Source organism: Schistocerca americana, chromosome 3 (genome assembly GCF_021461395.2).
Source record: "Schistocerca americana isolate TAMUIC-IGC-003095 chromosome 3, iqSchAmer2.1, whole genome shotgun sequence".
Classification (NCBI taxonomy): domain Eukaryota; kingdom Metazoa; phylum Arthropoda; class Insecta; order Orthoptera; family Acrididae; genus Schistocerca; species Schistocerca americana.
The window spans coordinates 643,759,796-643,775,422 of NC_060121.1; the positions used below are offsets into that span (position 1 = coordinate 643,759,796).

At 46.6% G+C, this 15,627-nt stretch overlaps 1 protein-coding gene and 1 non-coding gene across 2 annotated transcripts in view; one reads left to right on the plus strand and one right to left on the minus strand.

Moving 5' to 3' along the window:
• The window catches only part of LOC124606269 (zinc finger protein 423 homolog), a 286,175-nt gene that overhangs the window by 143,355 nt on the left and 127,193 nt on the right, over positions 1-15,627 (minus strand). The gene's annotated exons all lie outside the window — the stretch shown is intronic.
• On the plus strand, positions 15,378-15,452 carry Trnat-ugu. The gene has a single exon. It is a non-coding gene; the product is annotated as a tRNA-Thr (tRNA).

Below are 15,627 nucleotides of genomic sequence, written 5' to 3' on the forward strand. Positions count from 1 at the left end.
ACATGGCAGACGCTCTATCCATCTGAGTCAACGAGGGCACAGAGGATAGTGCGACTGCAGGGACTATCTCGTGCACGCCTTAGAAGAATCAGAGGGGAGAAGAAGAGAAACCAAACATTTCTCAAGCCGCAAGCTACGCCTACGGAAGAGCGGTCGCGATAAGACGCAGTCTCTTAGATGTCTGTTTAGCTGACGACCGCAAGACTACGGAAATCCTAGTGACGAACGAGGAAGATGCTGAGAGTGTCAAAAGCATACTTTGTTTTTTCCTTTAACGTTGATAAGGCGTAGCAGGCCGGCGTCTATTTGTGTTAAAGCTCCGAGCCTTTGTCATTGGTTGGTGCCGCTAACAGACACGTTGGTTCTGTCGAAGAAGGAATTGCGGCACAGTGCAGGAAGCAACCGAACTTCCTTGCTGTATTACCAAACACCGACACGAACAGGAGGATCTTTAGTCTGCACAAGCTCCTCAGATTCTCCGCACAAGTTTCGAAACACAACCAAGAAGTACTCCAACCCCAGAGCATCCCATGCCGGATGTTTTGACAAACAGCCCACAAGGTCTTGATGCTATGCAGTTTGCAGCTCTCCAAGCTAAGTTGAGTTGAGCTGAGACTGTGTGCCACTTCTCCTCTTCCTCCTCCTCCTCAATATTGAGCTTGTGCTCCTTCTATCGTGACCTAGTCGTCGATGGGACGCTAAATTCTAATTTTCTTTTTCCACGAAAGTGCAACAAGTAAGTGCAAGACTACGTGGGAATTTCGAAGGAATTAAACTTGTGTATGTCTAGGGACAGTCAAGGGACTGAAAGAGAGAATACACTAAAGAGCCAAAGAAACTGGTACACCTGCCTAATATCGTGTAGGGCCCCCGCGAGCACGCAGAAGTCTCGCAACACGACGTGCCATAGACTCGACTAATGTCTGAAGTAGTTCTGGAGGGAACTGACACCATGAATCACGCAGGGCTGTCAATAAATCCGTAAGAGTACGAGGGGATGGAGATATTTTCTGAACAGCACGATGCAAGGCATCCCATATACGCTGAATATTTTTCATGTCTGAGGAGTTTGGTGGCCAGCGGAAGTGTTTAAACTCAGAGGAGTATTCCTGGAGCCACTCTGTAACAATTCTGGACTTGGGGAGTGTCGCATTGTAAGTGTCGCATTGTAAGTGTCGCATTGTCCTGTTGGAATTGACCAAGTCCATCGGAATGCACAATGGACATGAATGGATGCAGGTGATCAGACAGGATGATTACGCACGTGTCACCTGTCAGAGACGTATCGGGGGTCCCACATCATTCCAACTGCACACGCCCGACACACAGATCTTCCACCAGCTTGAACAGTACCCTGCTGACATGCAGGGTCCATGGACTCGTGAGGTTGTCTCCATACCCCTACACGTCCATCCGTTTGATAAAATTTGAAACGAGACTCGTCCGACCACGCAACATGTTTCCAGTCATCAACAGTCCAATGGCAGTGTTGACGGACGCAGGTGGAGCGTCAACCTTTGTGTCGTGCAGTCATCAAGGGTACACGAGTGGGCCTTCGGCTCCGAAAGCCCATATCGATTATGTTTCGTTGAATGGTTCATACGCTGACACTTGTCGATGGCCCAGCATTGAAATCTGCAGCAATTTGCAGAAGGGTTGCACTTCTGTCACGTTGAACGATTCTCTTCAGTTGTCGTTGATCCCGTTCTTGCAGGATCTTTCTCGAGCGGCAGCGATGTCGGAGATTTGATCTTTTACCCGATTTCTGAGATTCACGGTACACTCGTGAAATGGTCGTACGGGAAAATTCCCATTTCATCGCTACCTCGGATCTGTGTCCCATCGCCAGTGCGCTGCCTGTAAGACCACGTTCAAACTCACTCAAATATTGATACGCTGCCATTGTAGCACCAGTAACCGATCTAAGAACTGCGCCAGACAATTGTTGTCTCTATAGTCGTTGCCGACCGCAGTGCCGTATTCTGCCTGTTTACATGCCTAGAGAAACTGTCATACAATGTCTCTACTATTGAATAAAATAATGTCCACACATGCTTCTGTTCTTTCTGTGCATTAATCATGTTTCGCAGATTCTGCTTTCTTACATAGCGAATAAATATTTTCTTAAGTGAGTAGATTTGCTAACCGCCATTATATTGCGTGCGTGCGTGCAAACCTATCACAAGTGTGTCCCGTTCAGATTGCCCGAGAACCGCAGCTTGGGGAGTATTCGAATTTGGCAGTTGGTATAAACGTGTTTGGGGCTGGTATGTTTGCAGTTTTATGCGAGATGCATGGATTGAGTAACTGAATGCATTTCTGAGTTCATGCATTGAACAATATCAGTATTATATACTAGAGGAAGCTACTGTTAAAGCCAGATTTTACCGTTTCTCTTGTTTCCTTGATACTGATTTTTGCAGGCAAGTAAATCTACAGTGGGAGTAGATGTATGAGTTAAGTTTCATTAATTGTGAGCTGGACAGTAAATTTTATTTCATTCTTTTGTCTCAGAATCCCACACACGGAATTAATCACTGTTAACTAACGTACTTGAGTTCATTCAGTGTAATATAATGAGATAGGTCATCGCTTGTGGTTCTAAAAGTTTTCCCGTCATAATTAGTAATCCATGAGGTTTCTGGACTGCAGGCGAGTGATGTCTACTTCTTGCCACGGTATTTCGTCTTAAATCATTTAACCAGCTGCGCGCAATAGCTCACCGCTTGATTACTACTACTTTTAACATAAGATAACGTAATTGAATTTCATAACAATCAAGAAATAATAAGCAAGAGTTGTCGTACGCCTGCATGAGCGAGGGGATACGAATGCCATGACTGCACAATTTAGCCGCCTAGTATGCTGTTGTGCCGGCCGTAGTGGCCGAGCGGTTCTAGGCGCTTCAGTCTGGAACCGCGCGACCGCTACGGTCGCAGGTTCGAATCCTGCCTCGGGCATGGATGTGTGTGATGTCCTGAGGTTAGTTAGGTTTAAGTAGTTTGAAGTCCTAGGGGACTGATGACCTCAGATGTTAAGTCCCATAGTGGTCAGAGCCATTTGAACCATTTTTTTAATGCTGTTGTAAATAGCACTTCCCGTGTTTCTCTCTACAGCTCAAACTGAGGTACGAGAGAGAATATTCTGCACTGTCGGCAACGTGTGACCCACAAGTCTTTACATGATTGCTCGCACACTCCACGACGTTCTGAATTTTTTTCCGGTGTCTACCGAGGGCTGGCTGATGCAAATCAGGTCTTGCGTGTGGCATTCAGTACATCTGTGAGAGAATATCCTGTTTCGAGGCTGAAGTTTTTCAACGGCTCTTTAAATGGTTGACTTGGTTTCGCATATTTTGAAAACAATAACTACGCCAGGATAATAAAATAGCGGTTCTTGTTGTGATTAGCAGCAAGTGGACCTCTGAATATTTTTACTCATTTGTGACTCATCATATAGTCCTGATAGAGCTGTTTATTTCATTAGGCTTACGTCAGGATAGGGTTAACTAAAGGAGTTATTTTACACGGCTGAGGGTAACTACCACATGTCAATACCGATTAGGCTGATTGTAGGTCGATCTGAATGCAGGGATTCGGCAGCATGTAATTCGTTAAGCCAAACTTGGCACAGCGATTCCCGTGATTTCTGCACGGTCCGTACGATCAACTTGCTTAAAGGCACTATACAGAACTGTCTACATCAATGGTTCCCATCCTTGCTGATACTGTTACCGTTGAGGATAAGATATTAGCTAGTATTTCCCCCCCCCCCCCCCTCCCCCCTTAATGTCCTCACCATCAACAACATCGAGGCCTAACTAAAGTTTATGATGGAAAAATGTTCTTAGAGGACTTTTATTATTAAAATGATGAAAGATAAATGATATTTAGTTTCTGTAGGTGTTTTATTAAACTACAATGTGCTGAGTTAAGTAGACAATTGGTACTGTTTATTTCTAGCAATCCTTATTTATCAGTGATGAAGCAAAGTCTCAGTGCATCGCGAGAGTATTCTTTCCAGAAAATAAAACTAACTGCCCACATTGACACTCGTTACAAAACATGCTTGCTCTAAGGTGCTCCACCCCACAGCGACACATACTTCAACCACACGCTGCAACTGCATTTACAATTAACCAAATTAAAACGTGTATTCCATATTTCTGAAGTGGCAGAAATTTGAAGATTTCATGTTGTCGGTGCTCTGTGTCTGATCCCTGACTCTAATAACAAAAATAAGAAAAAGAATAGTAGTAACAGTAAAATAATAATAAGAATAGAAGACGAATATTGTCAAGGCCCTAGAGAACTGCAGTAGCCATTACATAGTGACTGTTGTGTTGTGCTATCAATTAGCTCGTTTGTCCGTTGCGAAGTGAATAATGAAGCAATTTATGGTCCATTGCGAGAACTTCATAGGAACCGGAGAAGACATTTACATGAGACATTTAAGCGTATGTAACATGTATGTCTCAATTTCGCTGTCACAGGCGCAGGCTACAAGTTACGAAGTATGTGTTTAGTCGGCAGACTATGTGAGGGACATGTTGCTCATTCATTCGATTACCAAGCTGTAACATCTGCTACACTGCGTCACGTGTCAACAATAGTATTTGAAAAAAGAAAATACAGTTATTGGCAACTTATATAATCTGGATTACAGTTTTACGAAAAAGGGATAATAATAATGATGATCTTTTAAAAACTGTTTAGTTTCGTGACCGAATCACTTTTGTTTTTAACCCTCATGAAATTTCATTTTACCCTTCAGGGGGTAATCATCACATAGGATGGGAATCACTTGTGTACAGTATACGTGAATTTCAGAGTTTTTATTTGCTTTTTGTAGGAGACACAGACTTCAAATTTAATATTTTTCACGAGTTAAAAAGTAACAAAACTTCAAAAAAGATATTTTGCAAAGCTTGTACTTAGCAAGTGCACTGTGATAAACTCTGGAAAGTTTCAATATATGACAAAATAAGTTAGCAATTATTTCTCTGGAGGTAAAATTTCTTTCGTTTCAAAAAACTTAACTCTGTCCGTAATTGAAACCGAAAACGCGTTTTTGACATCCTTAAGGACACTGCGTGTCCGTGGTGGTCTAGCGGGTAGAGCACCGGACTACAGTCGTAGAGGTCCGGTGATCCATTCCGGGTGGGAGCGGGAATTTTTCCTCGTTGCAATCCCTCAAGTTCTCTCAGTGTGCGTACAGGGCTATTTTCCCGGAACGAATGTGGCGGTCGTGGCGAGGGAACCGCCACCCCTCCACCTCCTAGTGCCGTGGCGGGTAGAAGGATACGAACCCGAAGTCGGGCTGATAGTCCTGTAACGTGCTGGCGCCACATACTTTACCTGATCTTTTAACAGGCACGGGAGAGATCTTGTCCCCCACGTAAATTTCAATACTTTTTCATGATTTTTGTAACAGTGAGCGATTTTCTACCGCCGCGGAGGCGGAATGAACCGCACGCTGCTACGGCGGCTCGTACCGCCTCTATTTTTGTAAGCGTGGTCCTATATTGTACTACTATGGCGGTGTCAGCTGGAATGTTCAAGGTCCACCTTGCATTTTGTGTGTTTTTTATGACTGATGGATTATATATCTAGTTACTGTTGCGTCTGTTTTACTTTTTGTATGGCTATCTGACGGATGGGTTTCATGACCAGCTACTCTTACACAACCTGATGATGCCCCCAAGGGGGCGAAACGCGTCACTAACATTAAATAATTTCGCAACCAAGACTGTTTTTACTCTGAAGTGACTGGAAGAAATACTTTAGAGTAGCATTTAAATGCTTATTTTAAGTTGATGACCGGTTTCAACGGTACTTTGATGTCATCTTCGGATCTCATCATTTTCAAAATTATGCCACATGTGTAAGTTGTAGGCTTTCGTGGCCGTTGTCACTGAAGTTAAAAATCTTCTGGGCTGTTAGGCCGCGTCATATATCTTCAAGCAATCGACGTTTGACCCCTCTGTTTGGATCTTCTGCAGGATTTGTGGCATCCACTGTAGATTGAGAGAGTGCTCAGTCTACAACAGACATCATAAGATCCTGAAGACGATGTGTCAAAACGTCGATTGTTTGAAGAAATATGACGCGACCTAACAACGCAGAAGATTTTAACTTCAGTTATGCCATATAGTTAGACAGTATTGAAAATTGTCAAAACGCATGGCGTAATTTTGAAAAAGATGATATCCGAATACAGCAACAAAGTGCTGTACAAACGGATAATCAATTCAAAATAAATACACTACAGCCCATTAAAATTGCTACACCACGAAGATGACGTGCTACAGACGCAAAACTTAACCTACAGGAAGAAGATGCTGTGATATGCAAATGATTAAATTTTCAGAGCATTCACACAAGGTTGGCGCCGGTGGCGACACCTACAACGTGCTGACAGAGGAAAGTTTCCAACCGATTTCTCATACACAAACAGCAGTTGACCGGCGTTGCCTGGTGAAACGTCGTTGTAATGCCTCGTGTAAGGAGGAGAAAAGCGTACCATCACGTTTCCGACTTTGATAAAGGTCGGATTGTAGCCTATCGCGATTGCGGTTTATCGTATCGCGACATTGCTGCTCGCGTCGGTCGAGATCCCATGACTGTTAGCAGAATATGGAATCGGTGGGTTCAGGAGGGTAGTACGGAACGCCGTGCTGGATCCCAACGGCCTCGTATCACTAGCACTCGAGATAACAGGCATCTTATCCGCATGGCTGTAACGGATCGTGCAGCCACGTCTCGATCCCTGAGTCAACAGATGGGGGACGTTTGCAGGACAACAACCATCTGCACCAACCGTTCGACGACGATTGCAGCAGTATGGACTATCAACTCGGAGACCATGGCTGCGGTTATCCTTGACGCTGCGTCACAGACAGGAGCGCCTGCGATGATGTACTCAACGACGAACCTGGGTGCATGAATGGCAAAACGTCATTTTTTCGGATGAATCCAGGTTCTGTTTACAGCATCATGATGGTCGCATCCGTGTTTGGCGACATCGCGGTGAACGCACATTGGAAGCGTGTATTCGTCATCGCCATACTGGCGTATCACCCGGTGTGAAGGTATGGGGTGCCATTGATTACACGTCTCTGTCACCTCTTGTTCGCATTGACGGCACTTTGAACAGTGGACGTTACATTTCAGATGTGTTACGACCCGTGGCTCTACCGTTCATTCGATCCCTGCGAAACCTTACATTTCAGCAGGATAATGCACGCCCGCATGTTGCAGGTCCTGTACGGCCCTTTCTGGATACAGAAAATGTTCGACTGCTGCCCTGGCCAGCACATTCTCCACATCTCACCAATTGAAAACGTCTGGTCAATGGTAGTCTAGCAACTGGCTCGTCACAATACGCCAGTCACTACTCTTTATGAACTGTGGTATCGGGTTGAAGCTGCATGGGCAGCTGTACCTGTAGTACACGCCATCTAAGCTGTGTTTGACTCAATGCCCAGGCGTATCAAGGCCATTATTACGGCCGGAGGTGGTTGTTCTGGGTACTGATTTCTCAGGATCTATGTACCCAAATTGCGTGAAAATGTAATCACATGTCAGTTCTAGTATAATATATTTGTCCAATGAATACCCCTTTATCATCTTCTCCGAAGTATATCACGAAATATTACAATCTGCAGTTCGCCACCTGATCAGAATGTCTGTAATATACAAGTAACGTATTTATACAGCAGTGGATGTAGTGGGACTGATGACGTCAGTTCAGAGTGAGAAGGATGCGGTAGCTAAGCCGTCGCCTCTTTGTCCAGAGCAGGAGGCAGCGGCGGACAGCAGACAGCGGCAGTCGGATGCGCCGGTGGAGCTTTGACCTGGCGGTATCCCCGGTCGCACCTGTCAGCTGGCGACGGATCGGGAGGAGGGGGAGATTTGTGGGACTGGCTGCAGCGGCGGACTGGCCTGCACATGCGGGCGCGCACCGTTGCAACTAGGAAATACCGCAACGCGCGGACGGGACGGGAACCCAAAGGGGGAAAAAGAGGCGAGGCGAGGCGCGCCGCGGCGCGTCGCAAGCTGGGACAGCGCGACTGGTCTGCTGCCTACGTTCCTCGAAGCGCAGCTCGGCGCGTTTTTCCGGCCGCTAGCGGGACCCGGCCCAGCGGCTAGGTCCGCCTAGCTCCCGTCTCCTAAGCTTCCGCCTGCCCCGGAGCGGCCCTACTTGGCCGGCAGGTAGCGGGCGCCACGCGGCACGCTGCGTGTGATCGACTGGACTCTCGGCACCGCTAGCTAGCAGCCGGGCGCCGCCTCGGCCGGCACGAAAAAACATTGTGCTAACGGCAGCGCGCCTCCACTGGTTGCGAGTGCGTTGCCCTCTCACAATGTCTACAGTACACCGTCACCTGTTGCAGCCTGCAGCTTTCTAAGCCATGCGAACTTGCAACGATGCCCGGCTGGCACAAAACTACTGCCCATTACCTAAAAAATATTACGAAGTGTGCAGATTATAAATTTACAAATGAGCGGTAGATAAAAATATGAGAACGCCAGGAACACAACACACTACTGTGCCTAATATGGTGCAGAAAACCTGTTGGCATTAAAAACAGCTGCCAGCCGTCTCAGATTGGACAAATACAGGTCCCCACATGCAAAATGAAATTTTCACTCTGCAGCGGAGTATGCGCTGTGCGGGACCGAGACTCGTCCCTGGTTCGAGCCTCGGTCCAGCACGCAGTTTTATTGGCTCAAATGGCTCTGAGCGCTATGGGACTCAACTACGGAGGTCATCAGTCCCCTAGAACTTAGAACTACTTAAACCTAACTAACCTAAGGACATCACACACAGCCATGCCCGAGGCAGGATTCGAACCTACGACCGGAGCGGTCGCGCGGTTCCAGACTGTAGCGCCTAGAACCGCTCGGCCGCCCCGGCCGGCTAGCAGTTTTATTTTTCATGGAAGTTTCAGGTCCTGTATGGTCTTCATGGGAAAACTGTACCACTCTTCTTGCCAAATGGTGCGATGGAGGCGGATAGCGATCAACCTGCCGGGGTGGCCAAGCGGTTCCAGCCGCTTCAGTCTGGAACCGCGCGACCGCTACGGTCGCAGGTTCGAATCCTGCCTCGGGCATGGATGTGTGTGATGTCCTTAGGTTAGTTAGGTATAAGTAGTTCTAAATTCTAGGGGACTGATGCCCTCCGAAGTTGAGTTCCACAGTGCTCAGAGCCATTTAAACCATTTTTGATAGCGATCACGCACTATTTTCTCCACAGTAGGCCACAAAGGCTCAATAATATTGATGTCTGTGGCTCTGGTGGCCAGGGCAGATCCTCGTGCTCACAAGGTCAGTGCTGTGCGACGCGAGCTGTGTGAACGTGGGTTGTCAGACTAACGTAAGCTACCGTAGACTATGGTAAGTGAGCCTACACTAATGTAGTTTTCCTAGTAGCAGTGGTCAGTTAAGATGATAACCGCGTTACCTGTACGTTAGGTGCATCGGGCGTTACCTTATCTGAATGGCTTTGCTTGCGTCTGCGATCAGTGTTTTACTAGATTCCTGTAGAAACCGGAAGCGATGAACCATATAGAAACTGAGGTAGGATACGGAAGGGCCGCGTAACCTAAGAAACATTTTTGTTCTGCATAGTTATTCTCGTTCCTCTTACTCAAATATAAACAGTATTTACAGTAAAATTCAAATTGTCAATGTTTGACTCAGTTTGTATTCGAAAACTGTTCATTTTTAACTTGAAACAGACGGGTGTTGTAGATTTATCATATAGCGCCAGAAAACGCAATTTTTTCAAAAAAATATAAGATTAAGAAAAAAGACATTTCAAACATCGCTTCAATACTTCGTCGAGCTTATATGAAATATGTTTCTGTTGCAGTCAGTAAAATTCTTCTGGATTTGAGGTGGCATTGTCAGCTATAAAATTCCGACGTTTCGGCGGCTATGTCAAGACGCCTTCCTCAGGATGTACCGCTAACTGCTGAATGAGCATTTTTTTTCTTACATACTATGAAGGAGTGCTCTCATTGGATATGAGGGCGAGGAAGAAGGATATTAGGTGTTCTTTTATTGGTCTTTACATTACGTGTCGTCATTGCCGCAAATAGGCGTTTTCCACTGGAGTTTCCTTTAATGCTTGCCATTGGTGGAAATCGGTGAATAGGAAACTGAGCGGCGACTGCAGCTTAGCGTTGTTTACTAACTGCCTAGTATCGACTAGGCCGCGTCAGCTCTGTGTACCCTCCGTTGCTGTGGCCACCACGCGCCTGTTGCTTTGCGAGAGCTGTCCTTCCGAAAAGTTGTCACTGCTGGTGGCGAAGACGCTGGAAGTCGGTACTCGTCTTCTGTATTACTGTTGTCGGGTCGCTTGACTGTTTCTGTAGCCTCTCTAATCTTCCTCCTCAAAACTAAACTGCTGTTTCGCCAGTAAGCGGGCCTCTCGGAATTCGATCTTCATCCTGCACTGCTCCTGGTGTTCTGCCACCGCTGATTTGTTGCATTGTTTGAGACGGGTATATATCTCGTGTTCAGACGCCCAGTCTCACCTACATACATCAGTCCATATTTGCACCCGATTTCATAAACTCCGGCAGCATGAAACTTGTCAGTGGTATCTTTCGTCGAGCCCATAACGTCTTTTATTTTGTTGTAGCTACGAAAAATCGGTTTAATATCTGCTCGACGGAGAATTTTACCCAGACGTTCAGTAATCTCTTGTACGTATGGTAACAGAACTGTGTTCAGCATTTCACTAGTTCCCTCCGCCTTCGGTGCCATAGTTTTGTGTATCATCCTCATATAGTAGTCATTAGCTCCAAAAATGGTCCTGAGGTATCTGTAATTCATCTTTGAGATTGTGTTCATCGCTGATCCTGCAGGCTCTCTTAGTTAAAGTTTGCATATCCAATTTCTTTTGCGTAGAATGGTGGTGGGAGTATGCATGCAGGTACCTGTCCGTGTTGGTTGGCTTCCTATAAACTCTGTGTCCAAGCTTCCCGTCTGGCTTACGGTAAACAGGAGGATGATACGCAAAACTATGGCGCCGAAGGAGGAGGGCAATAGGAAAACGCAGAACGAAGCACGGCTGCTCATTCGCTTGCTCCATCTGCCGGCGCCACATGGTTTACAGTTGGCCCTTACGATACTGTGCTCCAGCGGTCGCTTTAACTGCCATACTGGCATACGCCCACTTCATATTGAAATTTACCTGCTGATTTCGACGATGACTGCCTCCGAAGCTGAATACTTAGCGTCGCTGTCTTTCGTGAGGTTCGGATTTTTTCTGACGTAGGAAGGTCTGGAAAGGAGTCAGCAGCCTCGTGAGGCCAAATTAAGAGGTGTATGAATCACGAAGCAGCGATGTAATCAGGATTCATCCACAGACAGTAACAGCTGGAGGAACTGGCGTCATGCAGATCATACGTTGCTCGATAATAGATCGCTCCTCGTGCTGCCTTGTAGGCAGCAGTCAGCCAGTCGGAACAGGCAATACGATCTAATCCGTGAGCAGTGCTGTGCAACGATAAATAGCATTATTTTCAAGATTTTTACTGCTTTCCATTTCACTTATTACTTTCACGACCAAAAATTAGTGTAAGAATTTGTGGAGGACTTCCCGAAATTGTGTGTTCCACATGAATAACAAACAAAGTTCTACCCCGTCTTGTAATGTGTTTTTCAGAACTAGAGTTGACAACGATATTTCGATATATTCTTAACACGTGGAGTGCATTTTATGTTTTTAGAAAAGCAATGAGGAAAATTGGAGACGAGATGGATAGATTACGTGATGTGCGAAGAACGAGTGCCAAGACGAATTTGGTACCGCGCAAAGGAACCATAATTAATCATATTCGCTGCCAGACGCAGCGACGAATGAGCGAAATCGGCGTACACACGCCCTCAAGAGTTCCACGCGCCACCGCTGCAGCGTGCTTGCCTACGTCAGAGCGGAGTGCCGCTTAGTCCACATTGCAATCATCGCCGAAGACGAAAGCATAATCTAACTGCAGTCAGCAGTGCGAGAGTTGTATTACACACAACCATGTAGCAAAAGTTTGTCCGTTATACTTTGAGAGAATATATTATTACCTGCACTGTATCAAGTGATACCTGTGACAGTAAAAAATTTACATGACGTTCCCGTGAACACGGATTGTTTCATCTTGTTCAAGTTATAAAAAGTGGTCTAATACTTCGTGTGTGTTTTAGTATCCCAACGACCTTCTCCAGAAGCAAATGCAAGAACCAACCACAATGCCAACGCGTGTTTCTTCGTCCAGTACAAAGACTGGGTAGCTAACTAAGAAGTACTGAACTGTGCAGACAAGAAATTTATGGGTCAATTTGACTTAAACTAGGGAACCATTCATAGGACACACAATGAGGCATCAACGGATAAGTAGAAACTGCAAGAAAAACAAACCTGTTCTTCACAAAGTACTTTTTGTTTCAACCTCATGACTCCAAAATAATTTTTCTATTTAGTAAAAACTGTTTACGAAAGTAAGGAAAAAAGATTATACCCTTTGGGAAATTCTGAAACACGTCGTCTGGAGTAGAGCAACCTTGTGAAATTTCCGGTTACTGGAAGAGCGTTTATTAAGCAAGCTACTGAGATTAGCAAGTGATCTTATGAATAGAAATGCATGTTTTTGCTTAAATTCTACTCTGAATACTTTGCCGTCTCTCTTTCGTTAGAGAACGGATGAACAGAGGTAGCGCTACTTCGAAAAGTGTTATTTATATTTCGCTACTGACAAAACCTGACTTGGTCCTGCGTGGTCGTGTGGTGCTGCAAGTTGCTCACTGTGTGTGTTGTCTTTCTGCATACGCCTACTTTTGGTTCATCGTTGATGTTGCTGCACCCACCGAAAGTTTAAGTTGTCATGCATAGCGATAGCTCATTAAATTCGTGCCTTGAAAATGGCGGCGTGTTCACGTGTCAAAGTATCGGCGGATGTGGGGGACGTTACTAGTCTGTAATGCTGTAAGTTACTTGAATAAAGCAACCTTGGATGCAGTAATATTTCACTGCGTTCCATATTTCAAAAGACTTCGCTAAGCATGTTACGCTCTGGCAAGTCAGACCAGACAGCGCAAGCCTTTCACGACTGATTTAACAGTGGTACCGTCAATGTAAACAAACTTCGCTTCATCTTTGCAGACGTATCGTCAACTGTAGGCTAGTTTGCAAATAAATGAAAGGAAAAAAAGCTGCTTCACTGCATTTAACAAATAGGAGAAGTATGCGCAGTCCTTCACAGTGTTGCAGAGCTCGACCGCACTCCTGGCGCCTGTTGCTGAGGAAGGTGGCAATTCGGCTGCGCAGGCGCCGCTGCGGCAAGCCCGCAAATCCCTCCGGGGTCCCCCACGCCGGCCAAGGTCCGCGGCAGCCCCAAAACACTTGTTCCCTGGTCCCCTAATCCCTCCGTTACACCCACGCAACAACACGCTTAGCTGCTCCAGTCGGCTCTGAGTTGGCGAAGCTACTACCGTCAGTACTTAACAGAAACCGATACTGACTGCCTGTGTCTGGTAATCTACTCGTTCGCAAGCCCATGAGAGGTTCAAATGGTTCAAATGGCTCTGAGCACTATGGGACTTAACTGCTGACGTCATCAGTCCCCTAGAACTTAGAACTACTCAAACATAACTAACCTAAGGACATCACACACATCCATGCCCGAGGCAGGATTCGAACCTGCGACCGTAGCGGTCACGCGGTTCCAGACTATAGCGCCTAGAACCGCTCGGCCACTCCGGCCGGCACGCATGAGAGGGTCAAATGAATTTAACGAATTATCGGCCACATACGAACTACAACGATACGTTGAAACTTTTAAACGTTCAGAGCAATCAAAGAGTTTTGTGTAAAAAAATGATGAGGCTATCAAGCAACGCGATCGGAGATTACATACGCTGTAGCATCGAATTAGTCGTGTTCTACACCGTCCAGTCACATTAATGTGACCACCGCCTGTGTTCGATGTCAACCTGCAGTAACCACTCAGACGGCAGGTGGCTTCACTAGCAGCGGACGGTGTACAAAGCGCGTCGGCGGACACGGAAAACAGCTCAGCACTTGTCATTATGCGCAAACGGAGCGATTTATCTGACGTCCAAGAGGGCATGATTCATTGGCTTTCGGGCCAAGGGCACAGGCATTTCTGAAGCGGCTATGTCTGTAAACTGTTGGCGTGCCGCCGAGGTTAAAGTACACTGTATAAGGCAAAATGGTGCTGTCCAAAACCGGCGCCGAGGCAGATGTATGCGGGCGTATAGATGTGGAAGTGTTGAGCAACTGTCCGTCCAGATGAACCAAGGAGCTGTCGACAGTGTTTCCTCAATGACCGTTCAACGAACGTTGCTGTGTATGTGCCTCCACAGCAGCACCTAGTTCATGCACCCATGCTGACTGCTGTTCATCGCAGAGGAAGGCTGGAATTTACACGCCAGTACCGCAACTGAATGCGGTGACAGGTGTCGTTCTCAGGTGCTCCACGTTTTAGGCTCCATCGGACACACAATCTACACCCTGCAACAATCGTCGGAGGGGTACAGGACGGAGGAGAGAGCGTTATGGCCTCGGGAATGTTTGCGTGGAATACCCTGCGTCATCTCGTCACAATGGGTCAACTGATGTGTGTACGAATCCTTGTGGACAATGCCCGCCCCTGCACGCACTTTGTTTTTCCTCGGCACGACGACATCTACCAGGTGGACAATGTAACCTGTCACCAACTCGGAGTATATATGTGTGGTTCAAAAACCATCAGGATGAAATTACAATGAAATGAACACCCTTAGCTGCTTACAGGCGCTGACGTACGTCAACGGGGACAGATGAAAATGTGTGCCCCGATCGGGACTCGAACCCGGGATGTCCTGCTTACATGGCAGACGCTCTATCCATCTGAGCCACCGAGGAGACAGAGGATAGCGCGACTGCAGGGATTTATCTCCCACATTCTCAACATTCGTAGTGCCCCCGCCCATTATTCTCATTACTCGCGGCGCGTTGCCGATTCCCGTAAAAGTTCGGGCACTGTTTGTGCATTCGCACAGAAGAAGAAGATAGTCAAGTGGCCGGTGAGCCTTAACTATATATATAGACTAAGAAGGTATCTGTTCTTTCGGACATGTCCGAATGCACAAACAGTGCCCGAACTCTTACGGGAATCGGCAACGCGCCACGAGTAATGAGTATAATGGGCGGGGGCACTAAGAATGTAGTGCGGGACAACATGCTGAGAATGTGGGTTTCGCGGGAGGCGTGCCAGAGATAAATCCCTGCAGTCGCGGGAGGCGTGCCAGAGATAAATCCCTGCAGTCGCGGGAGGCGTGCCAGAGATAAATCCCTGCAGTCGCGCTATCCTCTGTGCCCTCGGTGGCTCAGATGGATAGAGCGTCTGCCATGTAAGCAGGACATCCCGGGTTCGAGTCCCGGTCGGGGCACACATTTTCATCTGTCCCCGTTGACGTATGTCAACGCCTGTAAGCAGCTAAGGGTGTTCATTTCATTGTAATTTCATTCTACGAGCTGCATGGTCACCGATGGTATCTGTTCTTTCGGACATGTCCGAAAGAACAGATACCATCTTAGTATATATACCATCAGGATGAGTTTACC